The following is a 21284-nucleotide window of genomic DNA, read 5'->3' as shown; positions in this document are numbered from 1 at the left end:
AGCTAAACAGACCAGAATTTCAGCAAAGCATGAATGGTGGCCTCTTTCCGGCAATTTTTAGCTCACTGGCAAATTATCATTTACTTTATCCTTATTTACCAGAAAATCTCAGTTGCATCACTTTGTGTAATTCTTCGGACATTATCACCTCCGTTTTAATGAATTAAAAAACTGAGAGCCCAAGGGATCAGATCACCTAACCAAGATAGCGGAGCAGGTAAGGCAGGATGGAACCCACATCTGATGCCTTTCAAGACCAGCTCTCCCTTTGGAAAGCTGTTTGCCTCTCGATACCCATTTTCTACAGATCAATGTGGATATATTTATTTTTATTTGTAGCAAAAAATGGCAGTGGGACAACAATAAAGAAGTGAGAAGAAAGAAGAGATAGGCCCCGTTCCCTACTACCCAATATAATCACCATTTTTATTTCTCCATGTTCCACTCCACTTTCTTTGCGTATACTTAAACCGTTTTTTTTGTGGCTACAGTAACACACAGACCCAATGTAGATTTTCTTTCCTTCCCTCACTTATTAGATCCAAAGGACTTTGTTTATATACTATGTGGCTTTTACCATGGCTGTCTTTAATAGTGATAGAACAATCCATCAGATAATCACACTAGTTATTCTCCGATCGATGGGCACCTGAGTTGTTTGCTGCAATGAACATCTCTGTGCAAATGATTCCGGTCCATCTCGTCTCATATTTTCTTAGGACCAACTTCCAGGAAGGGATTATCTATCAAAGGGTATGAACAAGTTATTGATTCTTGGAGTAGAACTAGGAAGTGAAGGGTGGGGAAGGCATCTGGGGGTGGAGTACCACTTAGCTGTGCTCAAGAACTTTTGGAGAGCCTCTGAGCTATTCAGGTGGCTAAGGCAGGTACGAGTTTCAGTTTGGAACTCAGGTGAGAGCTCTGGGATAGACAGGGCTCATTCAGTGTTTTCTTTCTAATTAATTATCTAGCAACAAAGATGCTCCTGAAAGAGAATAATCATTATGAAGCAGAGGTGGACAGTATTTTCTCAGTGTGACTTGAAGCAAATCTTCAGGGACAAGTTCAGATTGCCTCTATTATAGCCTGCCATTTGGTCAGAGAAGGAAATTAAGCAGATTAGTCAAGCTAGATGCTTTTCTTTACAAAGCCATGGAGGTTATTACTCAAGGCCTTGTTATCTCAAAGGTGTTTGCAGATTGATTTTTGGATAATTTGTTCCAGGTAGAGAAGTTGGCAGGCAGGTAATTTCTGGGCTCATTCTCTGTGCATTTTAAATATATAGACCCTTGATCACCATTATCAACTCTCCAGAGTTCCCATCAGTCTCCAATGAGGCCCCACGGGTGATATTTTATAGCTCTGTGATGACTCTGTCCAATTCCTTAGTATAATTATTTACAGACCAGCTCTGGACAGAATTAAGATCAGCAGGCTTTAATACTTTTAAGGCTTGAGCAAGGGCTACATTAAACTCTCTTCCACTGACTTTCCACAATGGTTTCCGCTCTCCCATTTCAGGCATTAGCAGTAAACCGCTGACCACCAGAAAGAAAATAAAGCATCAATCTTTCCAAATGTTTAGTCCCTTTTCATGTATTTCTGAAGGTCGGTGCAAGTATAGTAGCCAACATTCCCTCGAGGATATAAATGTCTCCATCTCAAACGACAAACTAGTTTACATGTCCATGTGCAGACTATCCTTCCCTCTGACCCCTCAAGAATTGTCATGAAGTACATCCTAGTGTTTCCTGTACTTGGCACCAAGAGGCCATCAGATTACTCTTGTTTTTCCTGTTTTTAGTGGCTTACAGGTTTATAAATGGCATTCTTTAGAAGCCACATGTACTAGTGTTCAAAGAGAAAAAAGCAGGAATGAGACACAGAATGATTTTTTTGGTAGGTACCACCTTTTTAAATAATGCACAGAAAGACCGTGTTTATCTGTATCAGTCGTCCTCTCTGAGATAAACTGTTCAGACGGACAGTGCAAGAACTCTATGAAGACATCTAATCCAACCACCAGAGTCATCAGACAGGAGACCAAGGACCAGGGAGAGCCCATGAAGCTAGAAGGAGGTGTAGGCAGCTTTGGAACTCAGGGCCCAGGTAGCATTCCCGCCCATCGTTTTCTCCTCTTGTACTTGAGATGTTTAAGCAATTAACCAGAAAGATCATTGAAGGAAGTCTGTAAGAGTAGTCTTTAACTCTGGTTGATACAAAGGACCTTATGAAAATGTGGTGAGAAGTTCCAGACTTTCCCCAGGAAAATGCACATAAGCCTACTACCTAGAGTTCTGTACATCATTTCAGGAATTCACAAATCCTTCTGAAGCCCCTTCATGAACCCTTGAAGGGTCTATGCTGAAAATAAAGGAAATCCACAGAGATTCTAATGACAGCCCACATGCCCCTAATAGCTGACACTTCTCTGGGACCCTGACCCTTTGTTTCAGGGGCTAAAGGCTGGGAGCACAATCATGTAAGGAAATGGAACTTGATGTAGGGGTCATAGACCTAGTACTTCCAAGGCTCCAGGTTCTCAAGCGTTCGGGTGAAAATAAACATGCTAAGATTTCCCCAGGACAACGCCAAGTAAATGTCTAGGTTCCCATGACTATGACCCACCCGGCACATTCACAGATTCAACATCTGGGCTACAACATGTGAAGGAAAAAAACATGATTCTACCCATCTAATGTTATAACTTAGGTAGAAATCTTCCACAGAGGCTGTCTTAGTAGCTTGGGTTGCTATAACAAAATACCATAGACTGGGTGGCTTACACAACAGACATGTATTTCTCACAGTTCTGGAGGCTGAGAAGTCCAAGATCAAGGTTCCAACAGATTCAGTGTCTGGTGAGGACCCTCTTCTTGGTTTGCAGACAGCTGCCTTCCTGCTGTGTCCTCACATGGTGCTGGTCTCTTCCTCTTCTTACAAGGGGATTAATTCCATAATGGGGACTCTGCATACACGACCACATCGAAACCTAATCAGCTCCCAAAGGCCCAGCTCCTAATACCATCACACTGGGATTAGGGCTTCCACATATGAATGGGCACAGGCCATGTTTTCAAATCCATCTTTCTGTGCATGAAGGGCTTTGTCTAATTGTGGGGTCTTGAGATGAACAACCTGGCAGAGAGAAACTCCCTGTGAAAGAAACCCCAACTGGTGTGTACTCTGTGCCTCTCACGTGCCAGACGGAGTGCTGAGTGTGTGTAATTCAGTGGTGAAAAGAAATACAGGTTGTCTGTACGCACGGACTCACAGGGTAAGGCAGCCAATTGAAGAGGCACTGACAATAATGTGGAATGAGAGTCATGATGGGGTGACAGGAACAGTTATGAGGCCTGTGAAGGGGCCTAATCTAGTCGAGAGCTTAGGGAAGCTCTTGCAGAGAACACCTGGGCATGATCTATGGGGCCAGAAATTCACATTAAGTCTGTGAGCAAAGAGACTGTCCTAGGAATCCTGTAGTTTGAGTTGCTTGGTAAGGTACCACCCAGAGCCAGACTGGTGAACAATTTTTTAAAACTATGTACTCTGCACACCTATTCATTCACTCATTATATAAACATCGAGTATCTGCTTCATGTCACACTCAGTCCTAGCCACTGAGGATACAGCAATAGACAAAACAGACACAGTCCTGGTTGCCAGGAGCTCACATTCCAGCTTTCGCTCAAGGACTGAGAGAAAGAGGAATAAGGAGAGAAAGAAGTTAATTCAGAAGCTGCTGAAGAGGAGAAAATCATAGGACAAGCCAGGCCTAGGGCGATGCTTATGGATCAATCAACTGATACACATACACCCAACAGAACACTACACAGCAAGGGAAAGGGAACAAACAACTGATACTCACCATGGACAAATCTCAAAAGAAAATTATGTTGTGCAAAAGAAGACAAAAAAGAAGAATGCACAATGATTCCATGTATATGAAAAGTTCAAGAACAGGCAAAACTGATCTACGGCGATAAAAGCCAGAATTACAGTTACCTGTGGGAACAGGTACTGACTTGGACGAGGCATAAGAGAATTTCTGGGGGTGTTAAAATGTACTACACATTGATCTGCGTGATTAAATAGTAACAACCAGAACCATGTTAACGCTGGTGGGGTGATTTCCTGGAAGGAGGCATAAGAAAACTTTCTGGGGTGATAAAAATGTCCTTATCTTGACTATAACTGTGTAAGACGCGTCAAACTGCACACTTAAAATATAGGTATTCCGCTGTATGCAAATGATACCTAAAAAAAAGTCTAAGAAAAACAAACAAAAACATGGCGTGCCTGTAACCCAGCAGGTGGGTTTGAATTAAGAAGAATGCCACAAAATCTTACTTGGAACTGAACCCCAGAATATTTGGAGGGAATGAGCCTTTAATCCCGTACCATTTCTGTCCACACAATTCCATCAGCATCATCAGATGCTTGATTCCCGTGAGCTTTCTTAACAAGAGGTTGTTCAGGTACACATCAGTTCTCATTCATGAGTCTTTTCACATACGAAACTACCAAGCCCTCTCTTTACCTGGTCCCACACCATCAGCTGTGCGGAGCCAGGAGGAAGTGTTTGACATCCGATGGCCCTCTCTGCTGACAAAGGTTGGAACCAAATCAAGAGGGAGGGAGCCTGGTTTTCAGGGAGATGAGATCTGAGTTGGGAGATGGCTCTGGCCCCCTCTAGCCGGGAATAAAAGCACTTTGAGGACAAGAATCCCACGGACCATCATCCCTGAGGCCTGGGCAGCAACTGACCCCGAACAGTCAAGCCTCTCCTTCAACATGTAGGTGGCGAAGTGACCCCTTAGTGCAATTCTGCTTCATCCTCAGCAATCTCCAGACCAATTCTGCCTTTCTCTTTCCTGCTGTGAGCACTTATAACAGTTTGACTCCCCGGAAATTCCTACAGAGAGCAACAGGGCTTCAAATAGCTGGAGAGCAAGCTTTGCGATTATGTATTGTCTGCTCCAGACAGAAATCAAATATTTTGAGAAAAACTGTATGTTAGTAACATGTGAAGTGAGCCCTGAGACACGTTTAAGGTGAATACAGCCTGGCCTCTGACATTGTCTATCACCCTGTGCCTCCCACTTGATCACCTTTCCAACCGCATTGCACTTACTGACCCATCAGAGTCCACGGGAATACTCCACCCTACCCCACCCGCCAACATACCACACACACCCACAGGCTATTTTATCATTCCCACATCCACACGTTTGCACACATTTTTTCCCAACTGGAATATCGTTTCTTTTGCTTTGAACCAAACCATGCCCATTTTTCTTTTCAATTCTGCTGCTCAGATCACAAGGCTAGGCACAGAGCAGGTATTTCAAAAGCACCACGATGGTTAGATTTTTCTACCCACTGGCAGGCAATACTTTCATAAAATAAGGCACTGACGATCAAAGAGGAGAAGGGAATCTAGCTTGGGGCCGGGGTCTGCCTTTCTTTGTCTTTCACCACTAGTCAGCTGTGTGACCCTGGACATACCACCCAGTCTTAGTGGTTCTCAGTATTTTCATCTTTAGAATTAAAGATGGTTCAAATTATAAAAGTATCTGAATTGTCTGCCAAGGCCCATAGGGATTCTACGTGGATATGTTTACTGACTGACTCTACCCTGGCTGTGCTGTCAGTAGGAGGCTCCACTGTCTCAGTCATCTCTGGTCCATGAGGTCCCCGAGCAGAGGACATAATAAGTAGATACCGCATCCAATCCAGCAGTCTGTGCCAACTAGAATTAGTCTTTGTGTCCTAGCCTGACATATGGTCAAGGTTCAAGAAATATGTAATGTCTCATTTTATTGGACAGAGAAAATACTGGACAAGTTTTCCCAAAATAAGAGGTCGAGGTGGCAAGGAAGGGGTGAAAAAGAGAAAGGAGAGTGGCAGAGAGAATAGCGGATGGACATCCAAGCTGGGAACTGGATGTATTTGGGAGAAGGCATCAAACAACTGGAACAGGACAATAATCAAAGACACAGCTAAAAAAAAATTATTTGAACTAAATGAAGGTCTGAGTTGGTGGACGAGGAAGACCACAGTGGGTTGCAGGAAAAATCAATAAGACTCAAACTTAAGCACATACTGGCAATACTTTGAAATACCAGACTAAAGAAAAATTCCCACAGCATCTAGACAAAAACAGATCTCCAGCAAAACAAAACAAAAAGACTAAAAAATCAGTGTCCAGAGTTCATCATTTCAATTTGAAACACTGGGATGTAACAGTGAAGGTGATAACAGTGATAACCATCACAAATGACAGCAGCAGCAGTTAACGAGCTCTGCGCATTTTTGATGAACCTGTCACTGTTCTTAGTGCCTTAAAATATTAACTCATTTAACCTTCACAGCAACTCTATGGGTAGCCAATACTATGATTCACGTTTTTCTGAACAGAAGAAAGAGATGCAGACTAAGTAATCTGCCCCATGCCAGAGGACTAGTAATTTAAAGAACCAGGCTTAAGGCCAAGGAAACCTTACTGGGGGGTCTGCATTCCCAACCACAATAGTATAACACACACACAAGGTTCTAAGAGGATGTTTCATGTCCCAAGAATTTTATAGCCAGCTAAATTGTGGTGCATTAGGAAAGCCAGTAGATAGACAATTTCAGATTCTGAAAAATGCAGAAGACATATTATCTACACGCCCTTCCTTGGAGAAAAATTACTTGAAAATAGACCCTAGTCCACACTGGGGTGAGTCGAAATCATCACCTCTAGGACGGGGGAACTGGGATAGCAAAAGGACAGGTCCTGTGGGATAATTACTACCACAGGATTCTTCTTTCTCAGAAGAGAGTCTAGAAGAGAATCACTGCCCCATTCCAGACCAAATGGGAGACAAAACCCAAACTTAAAAAAAAAAAGACAAGAAATCCCAATGGCATTTAGATTGTGCTTCAAAGCAAGCAACTTCACTATGAATGGTTAACCCTTGCTTTGGCAATAATTCTGAAAATGGACACAAAAAATTTCTCTGGATAATTTCTCCCTTAGACAAGACTCTCCAAAGGTACGGAAGTCCAATATTAACTGAATTAAAATGAACCCAAAAAATCCCACCTACCTATGCCTCTTAAAATGCCTAGCCATAAATAGACCAAATATTGGTGTTTTCCTTAGGGTTGTGAGGAAATGAGTACTGTTTTCTTTTTTGTGTGTTTCTACAAATGTCCTCTAATAAACCTGAACTGGGTGTTTATTCCAAAGACAAGCATTTTACTTTTTTGGGGGGGTAGGGGTGGTTAAAAATGTTTATTATGATAAAATATATATGACATAAAATATGTCATTTTAATCATTTTCAGTGTACAATTCAGTTTATTAATTATATTTGCACTGTTGTGCAACCATCACTGCTCTGTGTTTCCAAATCCTTTCCATCACCCCAAAAAGAAACTATAAACATAAGACAATATCTCCCATCCCCCTCTTCTCCCAGCCACTGGGAACCTCTACTCTACTTTCTGTCTCTATGAATTTGCCTACCTAGATATTTCATATAAATAGAATCATACAAAATTTGTCTTTTCGTCACTGCCTTATTTCACATAGCATATTTTCAAGTTCATCCATATTGGAGCATATATCACAAATGTATTCCTTTTCATGGGTGAATAATATCCCATTGTATGTATAGACGACATTTTGTTTATGCATTCATTTGTTGATACACACTTGAGCTGTTTCTACATTTTGGCTACTGAGAATAATGGTACAATGAACACGGGAGTCAAATTGACTTTTTTTTCTTTTCTTTTTGTGGACATATGTTTTTCTTTCTCTAGAAGTGAATTGCTGGGGCATAGGGAAGGTGTACACGTACCTGTTTTTTTTTTTAATAGATCTTTATTGGAGTATAATTGCTTCACAATACTGTGTTAGTTTCTGCTGCACAACAAAGCAAATTAGCCACATGCTTATATACATCCCCATATCCCCTCCCTCTTGAGCCCCACTCCCATCCTCCCTATCCCACCCCTCTAGGTCATCGCAAAGCACTGAGCTGATCTCCCTGTGCTATGCGGCTGCTTCCCACCAGCCAACCGTTTTACACTCGGTAGTGTATATATGTCGATGCTACTCTCACTTTGCCCCAGCTTCACCCTCCCACCCCTTGTCCTCAAGTCTATTTTCTATGTGTACCTCTTTATTCCTGTCCTGCCCCTAGGTTCTTCAGATCTTTTTTTTTTTTTTTAGATTTCATATGTATGTGTTAGCATATGGTATTTGTTTCTCTTTTTCTGACTTACTTCACTCTGTATGACAGTCTCTAGGTCCATCCATCTCACTATAAATAACTCAATTTTGTTCCTTTTTATGGCTGAGTAATATTCCATTGTATATATGTGCCACACCTTCTTTATCCATTCATCTGTCGATGGACACTTAGGTTGCTTCCATGTCCTGGCTATTGTAAATAGAGCTGCAATGAACATTGTGGTACATGACTCTTTTTGAATTACAGTTTTCTCAGGGTATATGCCCAGTAGTGGGATTACTGGGTCACACGGTAGTTCTATTTGTAGTTTTTTAAGGAACCTCCATACTGTTCTCCATAGTGGCTGTATCAATTTACATTCCCACCAACAGTGCAAGAGTGCTCCCTTTTCTCCACACCCTCTCCAGCATTTACTGTTTGTAGTTTTTTTGATGATGGCCATTCTGACTGGTGTGAGGTGACACCTCATTGTAGTTTTGATTTGCATTTCTCTAATGATTAGTGATGTTGAGCATCTTTTCATGTGCCTCTTGGGCATCTGTATGTCTTTCCTTGGTGAAATGCCTATTTAGGTCTTCCACCCATTTTTTAACTACATTGTTATTTTGATATTGAGATCCATGAGCTGTTTGTATATTTTGGAGATTAATCTTTTGTCTGTTGTTTCATTTGCAAATATTTTCTCCCATTCTCCCATTCTTTTTGTCTTGTTTATGGTTTCCTTTGCTGTGCAAAAGCTTTTAAGTTTAATTAAGTCTTATTTATTTATTTTTGTTTTTATTTCCGTTACTCTAGGAGGTGGGTCAAAAAAGATCTTGCTATGGTTTATACCTAAGTGTGTTTATCCTATGTTTTCCTCTAAGAGTTTGATAGTGTCTGATCTTACATTTAGGTCTTTAATCCATTTGGAGTTTATTTTTGTGTATGGTGTTAGGGAGTGTTCTAATTTCATTCTTTTACATGTAGCTGTCTAGTTTTCCCAGTACCACTTATTGAAGAGGCTGTCTTTTCTCCAAGACAAGCATTTTAAATAAGTAAAGTGTTCTTATATGTTGAGCTTTTCTAACCAGGTGGGACCACTGTCGGGGTTCTACGCCCTCCACCACTAGGAGTATTTAACAGTTAACCTCCCCTCTCATCTGCCCAGGTAGCAGGTACCAGGTACCAGAAATCAAGAACCAGAACCGTGTCCATCTGCCAAGCCAATTCCCCACCCATTGCTCCTAACAAGGAGAGATCCTGGCCGCTTCTGGCACTGCTCAGAGGTCTCCACCATAAGTTGAGACTTGATTTCTGAACGGTCCTCTCATCACAGCAACTATTATTTTATAGTACTTTACCTGCTTCCTCATCATCTTTCTTCCTCCGGTGACCCCACAAAGCAGACACTTTACAGGTGAGGAGACCACAAGGCTCAGCTACTTTAGGCAGCCTGCCTAATCTCACACAGTGAGTGAACAGAACTGCGTTCAAACCCAGGCCTTCTCAAAGTCTGCACTCTTTCCTCAATGCTGCACAGACCCTCTTTGTGCTGCAAGTACTGATACGAAAAGCATGCTTCTATGTCAGCTCCCCAGCCTGTCAATTCAACAGAATGAAAGTGCTCACTAAGGACCAGCTGCGTGCCAGGCACTCCGCTAAGGACTTTACCTGCATCATCTCATTCAATCTTCTGGCAGGGGTTATTATCAATCCCATTTTAAAAAATTAATTGTAAAAATCCTGAAGCTTAAGGAGGCTAATGGCTCAGAATTACAAGGCTAGTAAGAAAAGGAACCAGGATTCAAACTTAGGAAGATCCCAGAGCAGCGCTCATAATCACTACATTATACCATCTCCTGCTACTAGGATCCCCACAGTTGAGGAGGATGAAGTGATTTACCTTTCAAGGTCACAGAGAAGTGGGTTTGGTGAGAAGGAGAAGCCAGAGCCGGTAACTAGCCAGTATTCTGTTAACCCAGCAGCCGCATGAGTCAACCGTCAGGGAACCACAGATGTGGAAGATACATGAGAAGTCATCGAGCGCTCCCCGCCGGATGCAGAAGTCCCTAACATTAGCTATGACTAGTTGTCCAAACAATTGGTGAAGAGTTTTAGATAGTAGTTTGAAACACATACCAGAGGTCTTCCTCCATCTGCTGTCCACCAGGGTGTCATACAGGCCTCCAAGAGTGGGCCTCTCCCTACCTTTCCAGGTTCCATGGTTACTAAGCTCCCCTCAACCCACAGCTTTAAGCACAAGTGACTCAGAGGTAGCAGGAGGTGCTTTTGTGCTGGTCTCTCTGCTGGAACACTCTTCCCCTTCTTCAGGTGACTCACCTTTTCTTGTCTGTCAAGAGTGAGCTCTCATTTTTTTTTTTTTTAATGAACTTATATACAACACAGAAATAGACCCACAGACATAGAAAATGAACTTAAGAGTTACCGAAGCAGAAAAGGGGAGGGGGGAAAAATTAAGACTTTGGGATTAACACATACACACTACTATATATAAAATAGATAACCAACAAGGACCTATGCACAGGGAACTATACTCAATATTTTGTAACCACCTATAAGGGAGAAGAATCTGAAAAAGAAAAATATATATATATAGATATAGAGAGACAGATATCTGAATCACTTTGCTGTACACCTGAAACTAACACACCATTGTAAATCAACTATACTTTAATAAAAAACAAAATTAAAAAACATGCTGGTTCTAAAGTTAAAAAAAATAAGTTGACTTCTCTGGGGTAAAAAAAAAAAAGCGTGAGCTCTCCTCTGGGATGCCCTCCTAGCTGTGTTCTCTGTGCTCCAGCGTGTCTTAGCCCAGGGTCCTAAGAAGCAGAGCTTGAGACGAAGATTCTGTGCAGTGATTGACTGGAGGAGAGTTCTCAGAAGAAGGCAGACTATGGAAGCAAGGATGCGATTTTGGCTGCAGACTAGGTCATCCTGATTCCATGGGCGTTCTGCAGCACCAAATGCACCACTTCATGGCCCCTCATTGAGGCAAGGGGGGCAGCCTTTTGTACCCCTGTGTTATTAATTGGATATGGGCTGCTCTAGGGGTGCAGGCATTGCCCCTCAGCCAAGCAGCTCCCCCGTGGCCAAAGACAAGTGTCCTGATTTCCTAGGATTTCTGTAACTAGGTACCACAAACTGGGTGGCTTAAAGCAACAGACACGTATTGCCGCGCAGTTCTAGAAGTGAGAAGTCTGAAACCAAGGTGTCAGAGGGGACATGCTCCCTCCAAAGGCTCCAGGGAAGAATCTTTCCTTGCTTCTTCTGGCACCTGGCTACCGATGTTTGATCCCGATCTTGATTTTCCTTGGCTTGGAGATGCATTACTGCAATCTCTGCCTCTGTCTTTACATGGACTTCTTCCCTGTGTGTCTGTGTCTCTATGTTCAAACTTCCCTTTTCTTATAAGGACTCTGGACATACTGCATTAGTGCCTTCCTTCCTTTTCCTGCCTCACTTCCCATCCACTCAACCAGTGTTCCCTTCAACTTCCAAATAAACTATTTGCAAACCCTTGTCTCAGGGTGTTCTCAGTTTGGAGAAATTCAAATTAAGATATTTTGAAGGCTAGGACAACTTACTTAACCTCTCTGTGCCTCAGTTTCCTCATCTGTAAAATGGGGGCAACAATAATACCTCCCACATGGAGGGTGCCATGAGGATTACGTAAGGTATTGCAGTCAATACCCTTGGAAAAGTCCCAGTACATAACAAGTGCACTGTGTTAGCTACTGTTATCTCCCTCATCCCAACCAGCAGTCGGTGGAGCTAGTCAGCAATGGGTGGGAAACAGCTGGTGCCCCCATTTTGTGCTCCCCATAGAGAGACACAAAGATCACATTATAGGCATTTCCCTCGCTGTGTTAGAATGAAAAGGGGCCACAGTCCTGTCAGTGTGTACTCCTGCCAGCTCTTCCACAAGCAAATACATTTACGAGCTCGGCCTCGGTCTACTTCACGCCGTCATGCTGCAACCAATGAAGTCATTTAAAAATGCATAATTCGGCAGTGACTTAGCACCAGGAGAAAGTCTGTGATCTGCAACACTCTGTCTGCTCCTGGCTCCTCTTTCTCCCCCACAGCCTTGACATTTTTGAGATGACTCGTTGCTGGGCCACTTCCCACAATTAAGAGCGGAGTCATCACTCTAGAAGGGCCTTTCTTGCCTCACCTGCTAATCAAGAGTCCTAAGAAAGTATGAATCAAGAGTCTATCTCCCCCAGAGAGGGGCCTAGGAGAGCCTGGGTTCCACATCTTCAGAATCAGATGCCCCTGTAGCACAGAACCTTTTTGGAGGTACTAGAGGAAGCTGGCTGGGCCCCCTTACAAATGTGGTACCATCTGTGGAGCCTCCCCCCTCAGAGGTCCTAGCATCAGCCCGGCAAGGCCCCTCCTCCAGACTCCTAGGTCCCACAGCCCCACCTATTCGCTTCTGTTACCCTGACCCTAGCTGCTTCCTTTATCTCCTGGTTATTTTTGTGTCCCACATTTGCTCCAGCAATCTTCCAACACTTGTGTAATTCCCTTCAATAAAAACCGTCTGAGGGACTTTCCTGGTGATCCAGTGGCCTGGCTCCACGCTCCCAGTGCACGGGGCCCGGGTTCAATCCCTGGTCAGGGAACTAGATCCCACATGCCACAACTAAGAGTTTGCATGCTGCATCTAAAGTTCCTACATGCTACAACTCAGAAGCCCGCATGCTGCCACGAAGGGCCCATGTGCCGCAACTAAGACCCAGCACAGCCAAATTAATTAATTAATTTATTTTTAAAAACTCTCTGAAATATCTAGCATAGTTTGGGGTTTCCTTCCTGGACCCTGACTGATACAGGTAGATATTATAGTTACCTTCATTTTGCATATGAGGAAATGAAGGCACAGAAGTTAAGTAACTTGCCCAAGCAGCTAGGATGCTAGGTCATGCAGCTAGGATGTGCTGTCACTGGGATACCCAGCTGCCCTGCTCCAGTCTGTGATCCTAACTGATGTACGGAAGTGCCCCAGTGTCCTCAACACCCCAGTCATCCAGAGTGAGGCAGCTAGATGGGAGCCAAGGACAAAAGGTCTTTTTTTCTTTTTTTTTTTTTTTTACGGTACGTGGGCCTCTCACTGTTGTGGCCTCTCCCGCTGCGGAGCACAGGCTCCGGACGCGCAGGCTCAGCAGCCATGGCTCACGGGCCCAGCCGCTCCGTGGCATGTGGGATCCTCCCGGACCGGAGCACGAACCCGTGTCCCCTGCATCGGCAGGCGGACTCTCAACCACTGCGCCACCAGCGAAGCCCGAGAAAAGGTCTTTTGTTCAACAAAAAATGTAGTAAGGGCTGATGCTGCTACTTTCTGAGGACAGTGAGTCAAAACAAGTAGCTCTCTCTACCCTGGAGGCACCAAAGAGACCGGAGAGTAAAGAAGATGCACAGATCAATGAGATGCAGAGTAAAGTGGTAAAGGCTGAACAATGGCAGGCCCTTGTGGACACACAGAGGACTGGGGTGCAGAGAATGATGGCCACCAAAAGATGCCCACGTCCTCATCCCCAGAATTTTACATGGTGGAAGTGCCTTTGAGGAGGTTGGTGAGCAGGGAGAGGATCCTGGAATGGCCAGGTGGGCCTGATGTAATCGCAAGGATTTTTACACGTGAAAGAGGAAGGCAGAAGAATCAGAGTCAGAGACAGATTGAAAGAGGCTGCACAGCTGAACATGGAGAAGGACCACAAGGCAAAGAATGCAGGCGGCCTCCAGAAACTACAAAGGCAATGGAACAAGTCTCCCTTAGAGCCACAAGAAACGCAGCCCTGCTGACGCATTTTAGCCTTCTGACCTCCTTAGCTTGAAGACAATACACGCGTGTTGTTTTAAGCTGCCAAGTTTGTGGTCGTTAGTTATGGCATCCCTAGGAAACTAACACAAGGGGGAGATCAGTTGGAGGAGGTGAGGGAAGGCTTCCTGGGGAAATCCAATAATGAAATCATGAAAGGATGAGAGGGTCTAACAGGCACCTGGGGAGAAGGGAGCCTTCCCAGAGGTGAGAAGACACTGGGCCGCTCAGGAATGGCACATCCTCTGCAACAGAGATGAAAGCCAGGGAGACAGCAGCAAGGTGATCTGAAAGGTCAACAGGGACCAGATCAGGAAGGGCCTCCTGAGGAGCCTGAGGCTTTGTAAGCAGTGGTGTGACACAGACACATGGTCTCTTGGGACACCTCCTCTGAGTCCTCCTCTGAAGGAGAGAGACCAGAGTCGGGGGGAACTCGTGTCCATTACCGAGGGGAGAGATGATGGAGGTCTGGACCGAGATAAGGACCATGGGGTTGGAAGGCAGAGTCAGAGAGACTAGGAGATTGGAAAGGACTTGGTCATTGAATGGATGGAAGGCGAAAGGGACGATGGGACCAGTATAAGGCTTGGACTCAGCAGGCTGGGTCACTACTGGGCATGTGTACGCCTGTGGAGCCACAGTCTCCCGTCAGCCTCCACAAAGCTCCCCCGGTCCATATAAGCGGGGGTCCATTTCACTTTCCCTGCCCAGCATCCCAGTGCACTACATCGACTTCTTCACAATAAGCCCAATACTCTTCATTCCATCCCTTCGCATTTTCATATTCATTTTTACTTACAAAGGACAGTATGGTGTATTGAAATCGCAAGATCGTTGGGTCCAACAGATAGAGGCTGGCTTACAACCTCTATAATTGTATGACTGTGGGCAGGTTGCATAATTCCTCTGAGCCTCAGTTTCTTCATGTGTAAAACCAGGGTAATGGATCATATCTCACTGGGTCCTCGTGAAGATCAAATGTAAGTAAATGCCTGAAAGAAGACTGGCCCTAAATAAATGTGAGTTACTCCCATCCCACGTGGCCTCCTCTGCTGGTCCTCTCCCCACCCCATAGCCCTCTCCATTAACGGGCCATCGGACGCAGCTTCTCAAGCCTCCTATGATCTCCACTCGGAGCATGTGAGCGCTTGGGGCATCTTGGGCTCAGGCAGCACAAACGAAATCATCCGCAGCTTCACGCATGAGGAAGCCATTCCTCTCCCACCAGGACGGGCAACTCACATTCAACAAGCACCAGGGGTGGAAACATGGCAGCTGTCTTAACAGAACATGTCTGAGGAAAGCTGGAAGAGACGAGGAGGGGATGATGGGAGGGAGGAAAGAAATGTGAGATTCAGGACAGCTTCATCAGTTATTACACTGCCAGCCACAGTGAGTAAACGAAAGGGCTGGGGCTGAGCGATATTGTTATTTTGCAAATTTCTCTCCTTGGCATATCCCTATGTGCAGGGGGCAGAGGCATAGTTAGTCTCTAAGCTGCTGAAATGGCTGGAAGTGACTAGAAGTATTGACTGCTCTGAAGTGTCAGGAAAGGGTCTCCAGATGGATTCAGAGGCTTATCCACAACAGCTTGTTCAGTTTGTGGGGAGAGTTTAAGAGATGATTGGCCCCTTTATGTAAAGGAACTGAAAAATTAGCCTCTTCCAAATCCCCCCTGGCTCCCCTAGGGCTGCCTCTGCATTCTGCCACAACCAGCCTAAAGAGAGACGTAGCAGAACTTTCTCTTGGGGAAAGAACTTTGAAACAACACAATAATGCAAGGCCCCACCAACCATGGGCCACTGTCCCCATCCCCAAAGGTCACAATTCTGACTCAGCCAGGAGGGTGCTAGGCTCTGAGAACAGGATTAAGGGCTTCATGTTGGTGTCCACTGAGGGTCCCTGCAGCTGGGTACTTCTGTGCCAGGTAAAGCATATAAGGGCAGGGAAGAGAGGAGACAAGGAGCAGAAGGCAAATTTCAGGCACTGTTCTAGATACTTCTAACATCTTAATCATGTACTTCTCAAATACAGGCACAGGGAATCCAAACAAACAGAGAGCAACTTCCAAGGGATCCACAAAGTGACAGTTTTTAGACAGAAGATCTTCATAGGACAAAATTCTACTGGTAGATACAGAGCGAAATAAGCTTGAACTTTTACACACATGGGAAGCTTTCAAGGAATTACTGCCTGGAGACACATTCTTTCATAGAATACAAAAAGAAGTACTTCCAAACTCACTCTACAAGCCCAAGATAACCGCCACACGAAGAGGTTACAAGGATATCACGAAAACAGAAACTTTCGGGCCAATCCCTCTCATAAACACAGAGACAAAAGTCCTACACAAATATTAGCAAACAAAATGCAGGGAAATATAAAATGAATACTAGATCCTCACTCCTCCACTCCACCGTGAACCCCTGGGAACCACTAATCCATTCTAAAAGTTTGACATTTCAAAAATGACAATACCTCAATCTTTGGGAATTGGCTTTTTTCACTTGGCATAATTCCCTGAAGACTCATCCAGGTTGTCTACATCCATAGTTCATGCCTGATCATTGCTAAGTGTTCTACGGTGTGGATATACTAGAGTTTGTTTAGCCAGTCACCTGTTGAAGGACATCTGGGCCGTTTCCAGTTTTTTTTTTTTTTTTTTTTGCAGTATGCGGGCCTCTCACTGCTGTGGCCTCTCCCGTTGTGGAGCACAGGCTCCGGACATACAGGCTCAGCGGCCATGGCTCACGGGCCCAGCCGCTCCGTGGCATGTGGGATCTTCCTGGACCGGGGCACGAACCCGCGTCCCCTGCATCGGCAGGCGGACTCTCAACCACTGCACCACCAGGGAAGCCCCCCGTTTCCAGTTTTTAGCTCTTACAAATAAAGCTGCTATAAACAATTGTAACTGTACAGATTTCTGGAAGTTTTCCTTTCTCTGGATAAATGTCAAGGAGTATAGTTCCTGGGTCATATGGAATTTGAAACTGTCAAACTGCTTTCCAGAGTGGCTATAACATTTTATACTCCCACCATCAATGTATGAGCGATCCAGTTTTTCTGCATCTTCACCAGTACTTGGTGTTATCATTTTTTTTTAGCCATTCTGATATGTGTGCCGTGTTATCTCATTGTGGTTTTAATTTATACTACCCTAATGGCTGCTGTCTTCTCATGTGCTTATTTTCCATTAGTACATCTTCTTCAGTAAAATGTCTAGTCATAACTTTTGCCCATTTTCTAATTGGACTGTTGTCACTGATTGTTTGGATTTTTTGCTGTTGAGTTTTAAGAATTCTTTATATACTCTAGATACTAGTCCTTTGTCATATGGGTGGTTTGCAGATATTTTCTCCCACTCTATAGTGTGTCTTTTCAATTTCTTCACATGAGCTTTCCCAAAGCAAAAACTTTAATTTTGATGAGGTTCAATTTATCAGTTTTTTCAGCTATAAATAATGCTTTTGATGTCAAGTCTGTGTTAATTTTTTTGCTTTTTATTATACTCAAATTCATCAGTGTTCACAAATCAGTTCAGATTCCTGACTGTGCTCAAATATACAGTTGACAAACATACAACTATACTTGGCTGTATATCCTGCCGTAGTAGCAGGTTTCTCATTTCAACACAGAAATGTTGAAAAAATATGTCTGTTTTGCTTTGAAAGTTTTAGTGACACTCTTCATTTATTTTTTAGAAGTACAGTATTTTTAAAATTATGTTTTCAATCAGGATGATGGATAGTTGCTTAAAAATGGGAAACAGGAAGCATATGCTCAGAACTATCAAAAAGATGTAAGATAGAAAAATTCAGAACAACCTGGGAGGCACAGATCCAACACGGCATTGCCCTTCAGAATCCCCTCATTGAACCTGACTAGGAAGAAGATGGGAACACCACCCCAAATTCAATTAGTGACCAGTATTAAGCAGCTGTCAATCTGGACAGTGTAAGATATCCTGAGATAATTATTTAACGTGTGACTGTTATTACTGTAGAGCTGCAAAGGGCTAAAACTCAATATTTCTTGCACGAGAAAATCCTGAACATTTGCCACAGATCACCACTATTGTGGCTACGTTTAAGGACCACCCCAATGGTTGTGGGCAGTCTCTAAAATGACCCCAGTGATTTACTCCTGGAATCTACACCTCTGTGCAACCCTGCCCCTCTGAGAGTGGGCGACACCTCCTGGCTCACTTCAAACAGTGTAGCAAAAGTCACACACTGATGGTACCTCGGGGATTCGGTAATAAAAAGACTACCATCTTGCATGCCCTTTCCCTCTCCTCCTCTCTCCCTACTCCCTCTCTCCTTCTCTCCTGCCCTTCCTTCCCTCCTCTACCCCCTCCCTCTCTCCCCCCTCTCTCCTTCCACTCTTTCTCCCTCTCCCCTCTCTTCTCCCCTCTCCCCTCTCTTCTCCCCTCTCCCGTTATCTATCTCTCCCTCCTCCCTTTTTCTCTCTCTTCCTCTTCTTCTTTCTCTTCTTCCCTCTCCCTTCCCCTCTCTCTCTGCCATGTTGTGAGTTATCTTACATGTTGACTCACACGTCACAAAGAAATAATATCTTCAGCCAACAGCTAATGAGGCTCTGAGGCCAACAGCCATGTAAGCGATCTTTTAACAGGATCTTCTGAGGACTGCCAACAGCCACGTGAGTGCACTTGGGATCAGATCCTCCCTTAGTCGAGCTCTAAGAGGACTGCATCGTGTGCGAGACCCCAAGCCAGAATCACCCCGTCAAGCTGTATCAGGATTCCTGACCCATGCCCGTGAGGTAATAAAAACTTGTTGTTTTAAACCACTACATTTGGGGGTTATTTTTTATGTAGTCACAGGTGACTGATACACCATACACATTCCACAGACAACTAATAATTTGGAGGACTATCACCGGACTTTTTTGTAACTGAAAAGGGAAAAGTCTTGGCTAGAAGTTAGTATGATAAAGAGGTACAATCAAACGTGTGTACACACACGCACGCGCGCGCACACACACACACACACACACACACACACAGAAATGCTTGAAGCTTCTTTAAGATCAGTTTCAGAATTACCTTTGAAGTTGAAGCTCACAAACTAGGCAAAAGACTGGGGAAGACACAGCTATATCTATTTGAGATGAAAATAAAAGAAGGACGCCTACTTAATTGAAGGACGCCCTCAAAGGAGACATTTTAATGCACTTTAAAATGTACTTGAACTTGGTAAGCCCAGTGTTTTATTTTGCAGTGGTAAGCAAACGAGGGAATTACCATCTGGCCATTCTAGATATTTCTTCCATATACTATATGACAGTGATACCTATGAAAGTATGAATTTTCAAATTACTTCAAATAAAGAAGGAATTGTCAGCAAGATACGGATGGATGTTTGAATGGATGGAACTGAATGGAAAATGGACAAAACCATGGGGCGGAACAGAGGGGTCTAGACCTAGGTACTATGAATTCAAATGTTCTAGCAGGCAGAATATCATTTACTAATAAAAGCTAGCCCTAAAGTCTGCCTCTTTATTTCTTAATGGGGTGATATAAAACGGAGGACATGTTTAAAACACACCTTTGTAGTCACGGTTGTAATGAAATGAGAAGTGAATCTGAAAGCTTGCCCTCCTTCAGAGATATATCGTGGCCTATTCAATGGGGCAAACTGATGGCCTCAGTGATACTGCTGCCATTCTTCATTGAGGAAAAACACAAGTAATCACAGAGTGTTAAAAAAGTCTTGCCAAAAACCTCATCTAGATCTTACTCAGGAAAGCAACCTGATTAAGGCCACATATACCAAAGGACAGACAGGTTTAACGTAGCAATTTTCCCAAGGTATTAATTTTGTTTTTAAAGAATTGATATCTGGTGGCATCATTGCTACCGAGCTCTTCACAGCTTGAAGGCCTTTGTGGCCTCTTTTAATTGCCCCATGAATTTCCTCTCCTACCTTTGATTCCCCTAAAGGAAAGGAAATGTAACTTTGATTACACGTTCGTAGTCAGAAACCCCAATGAGGTTTCCCAACAGCTAGGATGTACTCACGACTGACCCCCAAACTATCGACGTTCTGTGCAGAAGGCTGATGTGGGAACATCTGGGAGTCTCAAGGCCAATTCAAAAACTAAAGTAACCAGTTCCTTTGCAGGAGAGAAGCATAAATGGAGCCCCTCGAAGAAATGGGAAGATCGCTATTAAAGCTCTGCAGGGCCTCATACTCACAGGAGTCCTTTGAGAAGGCTAAACTCTGCTCACCCTAAGTGGCCAACGGCCTGGGTCCCTCCAAGTCCATTCCCCACACAGTCCCAGCACTATTTTTACTAAAGGACCTATGCATTAAGCTATCCCACTCTTTAAAAATGATCTTTAGCAGTTGTACCAGTGGCTCTCAACGTAGCTGCACCTTAGAATCAACTGGAAAGGTTTTGAAGCCCCTGCCGTTTAGGTCTCAACCCTTTACCAATGAAATCAAAATCTCTGGAGTGAGGCCTAGGCAACAGTGTCGTTTGTTTCTTTTTAACTCCCCATTTTTCCCCAACATGCGGCCAAGTTTGAGAACCACTGGGCTGCACCATTCATTCACTCATTCATCAAAATACTTCCTGAAGGACTTCCTTGGTGGTCCAGTGGTAAAGAATCCACCTTCCAATGCAGGGGACATGAGTTTGATCCCTGGTGAGGGAACTAAGACCCCACGTGCCGCGGGGCAACTAAACCTGCACACCACAGCTACTGAGCTTGCACACCTCAACTAGAGAGCCCGCGTGCTGCAAACTACAGAGCCCACGCACTCTGGACCCCACGTGCCACAACTCGAGAAGAGAAAAAAACCTGCATGCCACAACGAGAAGCCCGTGTGACACAACAAAGAGCCTGAATGCCGCAACGAAAGATCCCGTGTGCCACAACTAAGACCTGACACAGCCAAAAATAAATATTAATTAAAAAAATCTCCTGAACACTCATTATAGGCATGGCCCCTGGGTGATCCCTCAACCACCCTGTTCTTTAGTTAGTAATAATGCATGTATGTCTATGTCTGTAATTCCAGCACTAGGGTTAGCAGTGGATGAACACATAAATGAATGAATGAATGAATGGCCTTCCTCATCTATCTGCCTCCTCCTGGCTCGGGATCCAGAGAGGAGTTGTAACGCTCACAGATGGCCCTGAATTGATTAACCCAACATGTAGCGAAATGCATGAAAAACTA

The 21284-nt window shown here is 44.1% G+C and overlaps 1 protein-coding gene across 1 annotated transcript in view; it reads right to left on the bottom strand.

Annotated features, from left to right (window-relative positions):
• Positions 1-21284, bottom strand: part of PTPRT (protein tyrosine phosphatase receptor type T) — a 754628-nt gene that overhangs the window by 567882 nt on the left and 165462 nt on the right. The window lies entirely within an intron of this gene.

Source organism: Neophocaena asiaeorientalis, unplaced genomic scaffold, assembly GCF_003031525.2.
Source record: "Neophocaena asiaeorientalis asiaeorientalis breed wild unplaced genomic scaffold, Neophocaena_asiaeorientalis_V1.1 scaffold132, whole genome shotgun sequence".
Lineage (NCBI taxonomy): Eukaryota > Metazoa > Chordata > Mammalia > Artiodactyla > Phocoenidae > Neophocaena > Neophocaena asiaeorientalis.
This window is presented reverse-complemented; position numbering and strand designations above follow the sequence as displayed.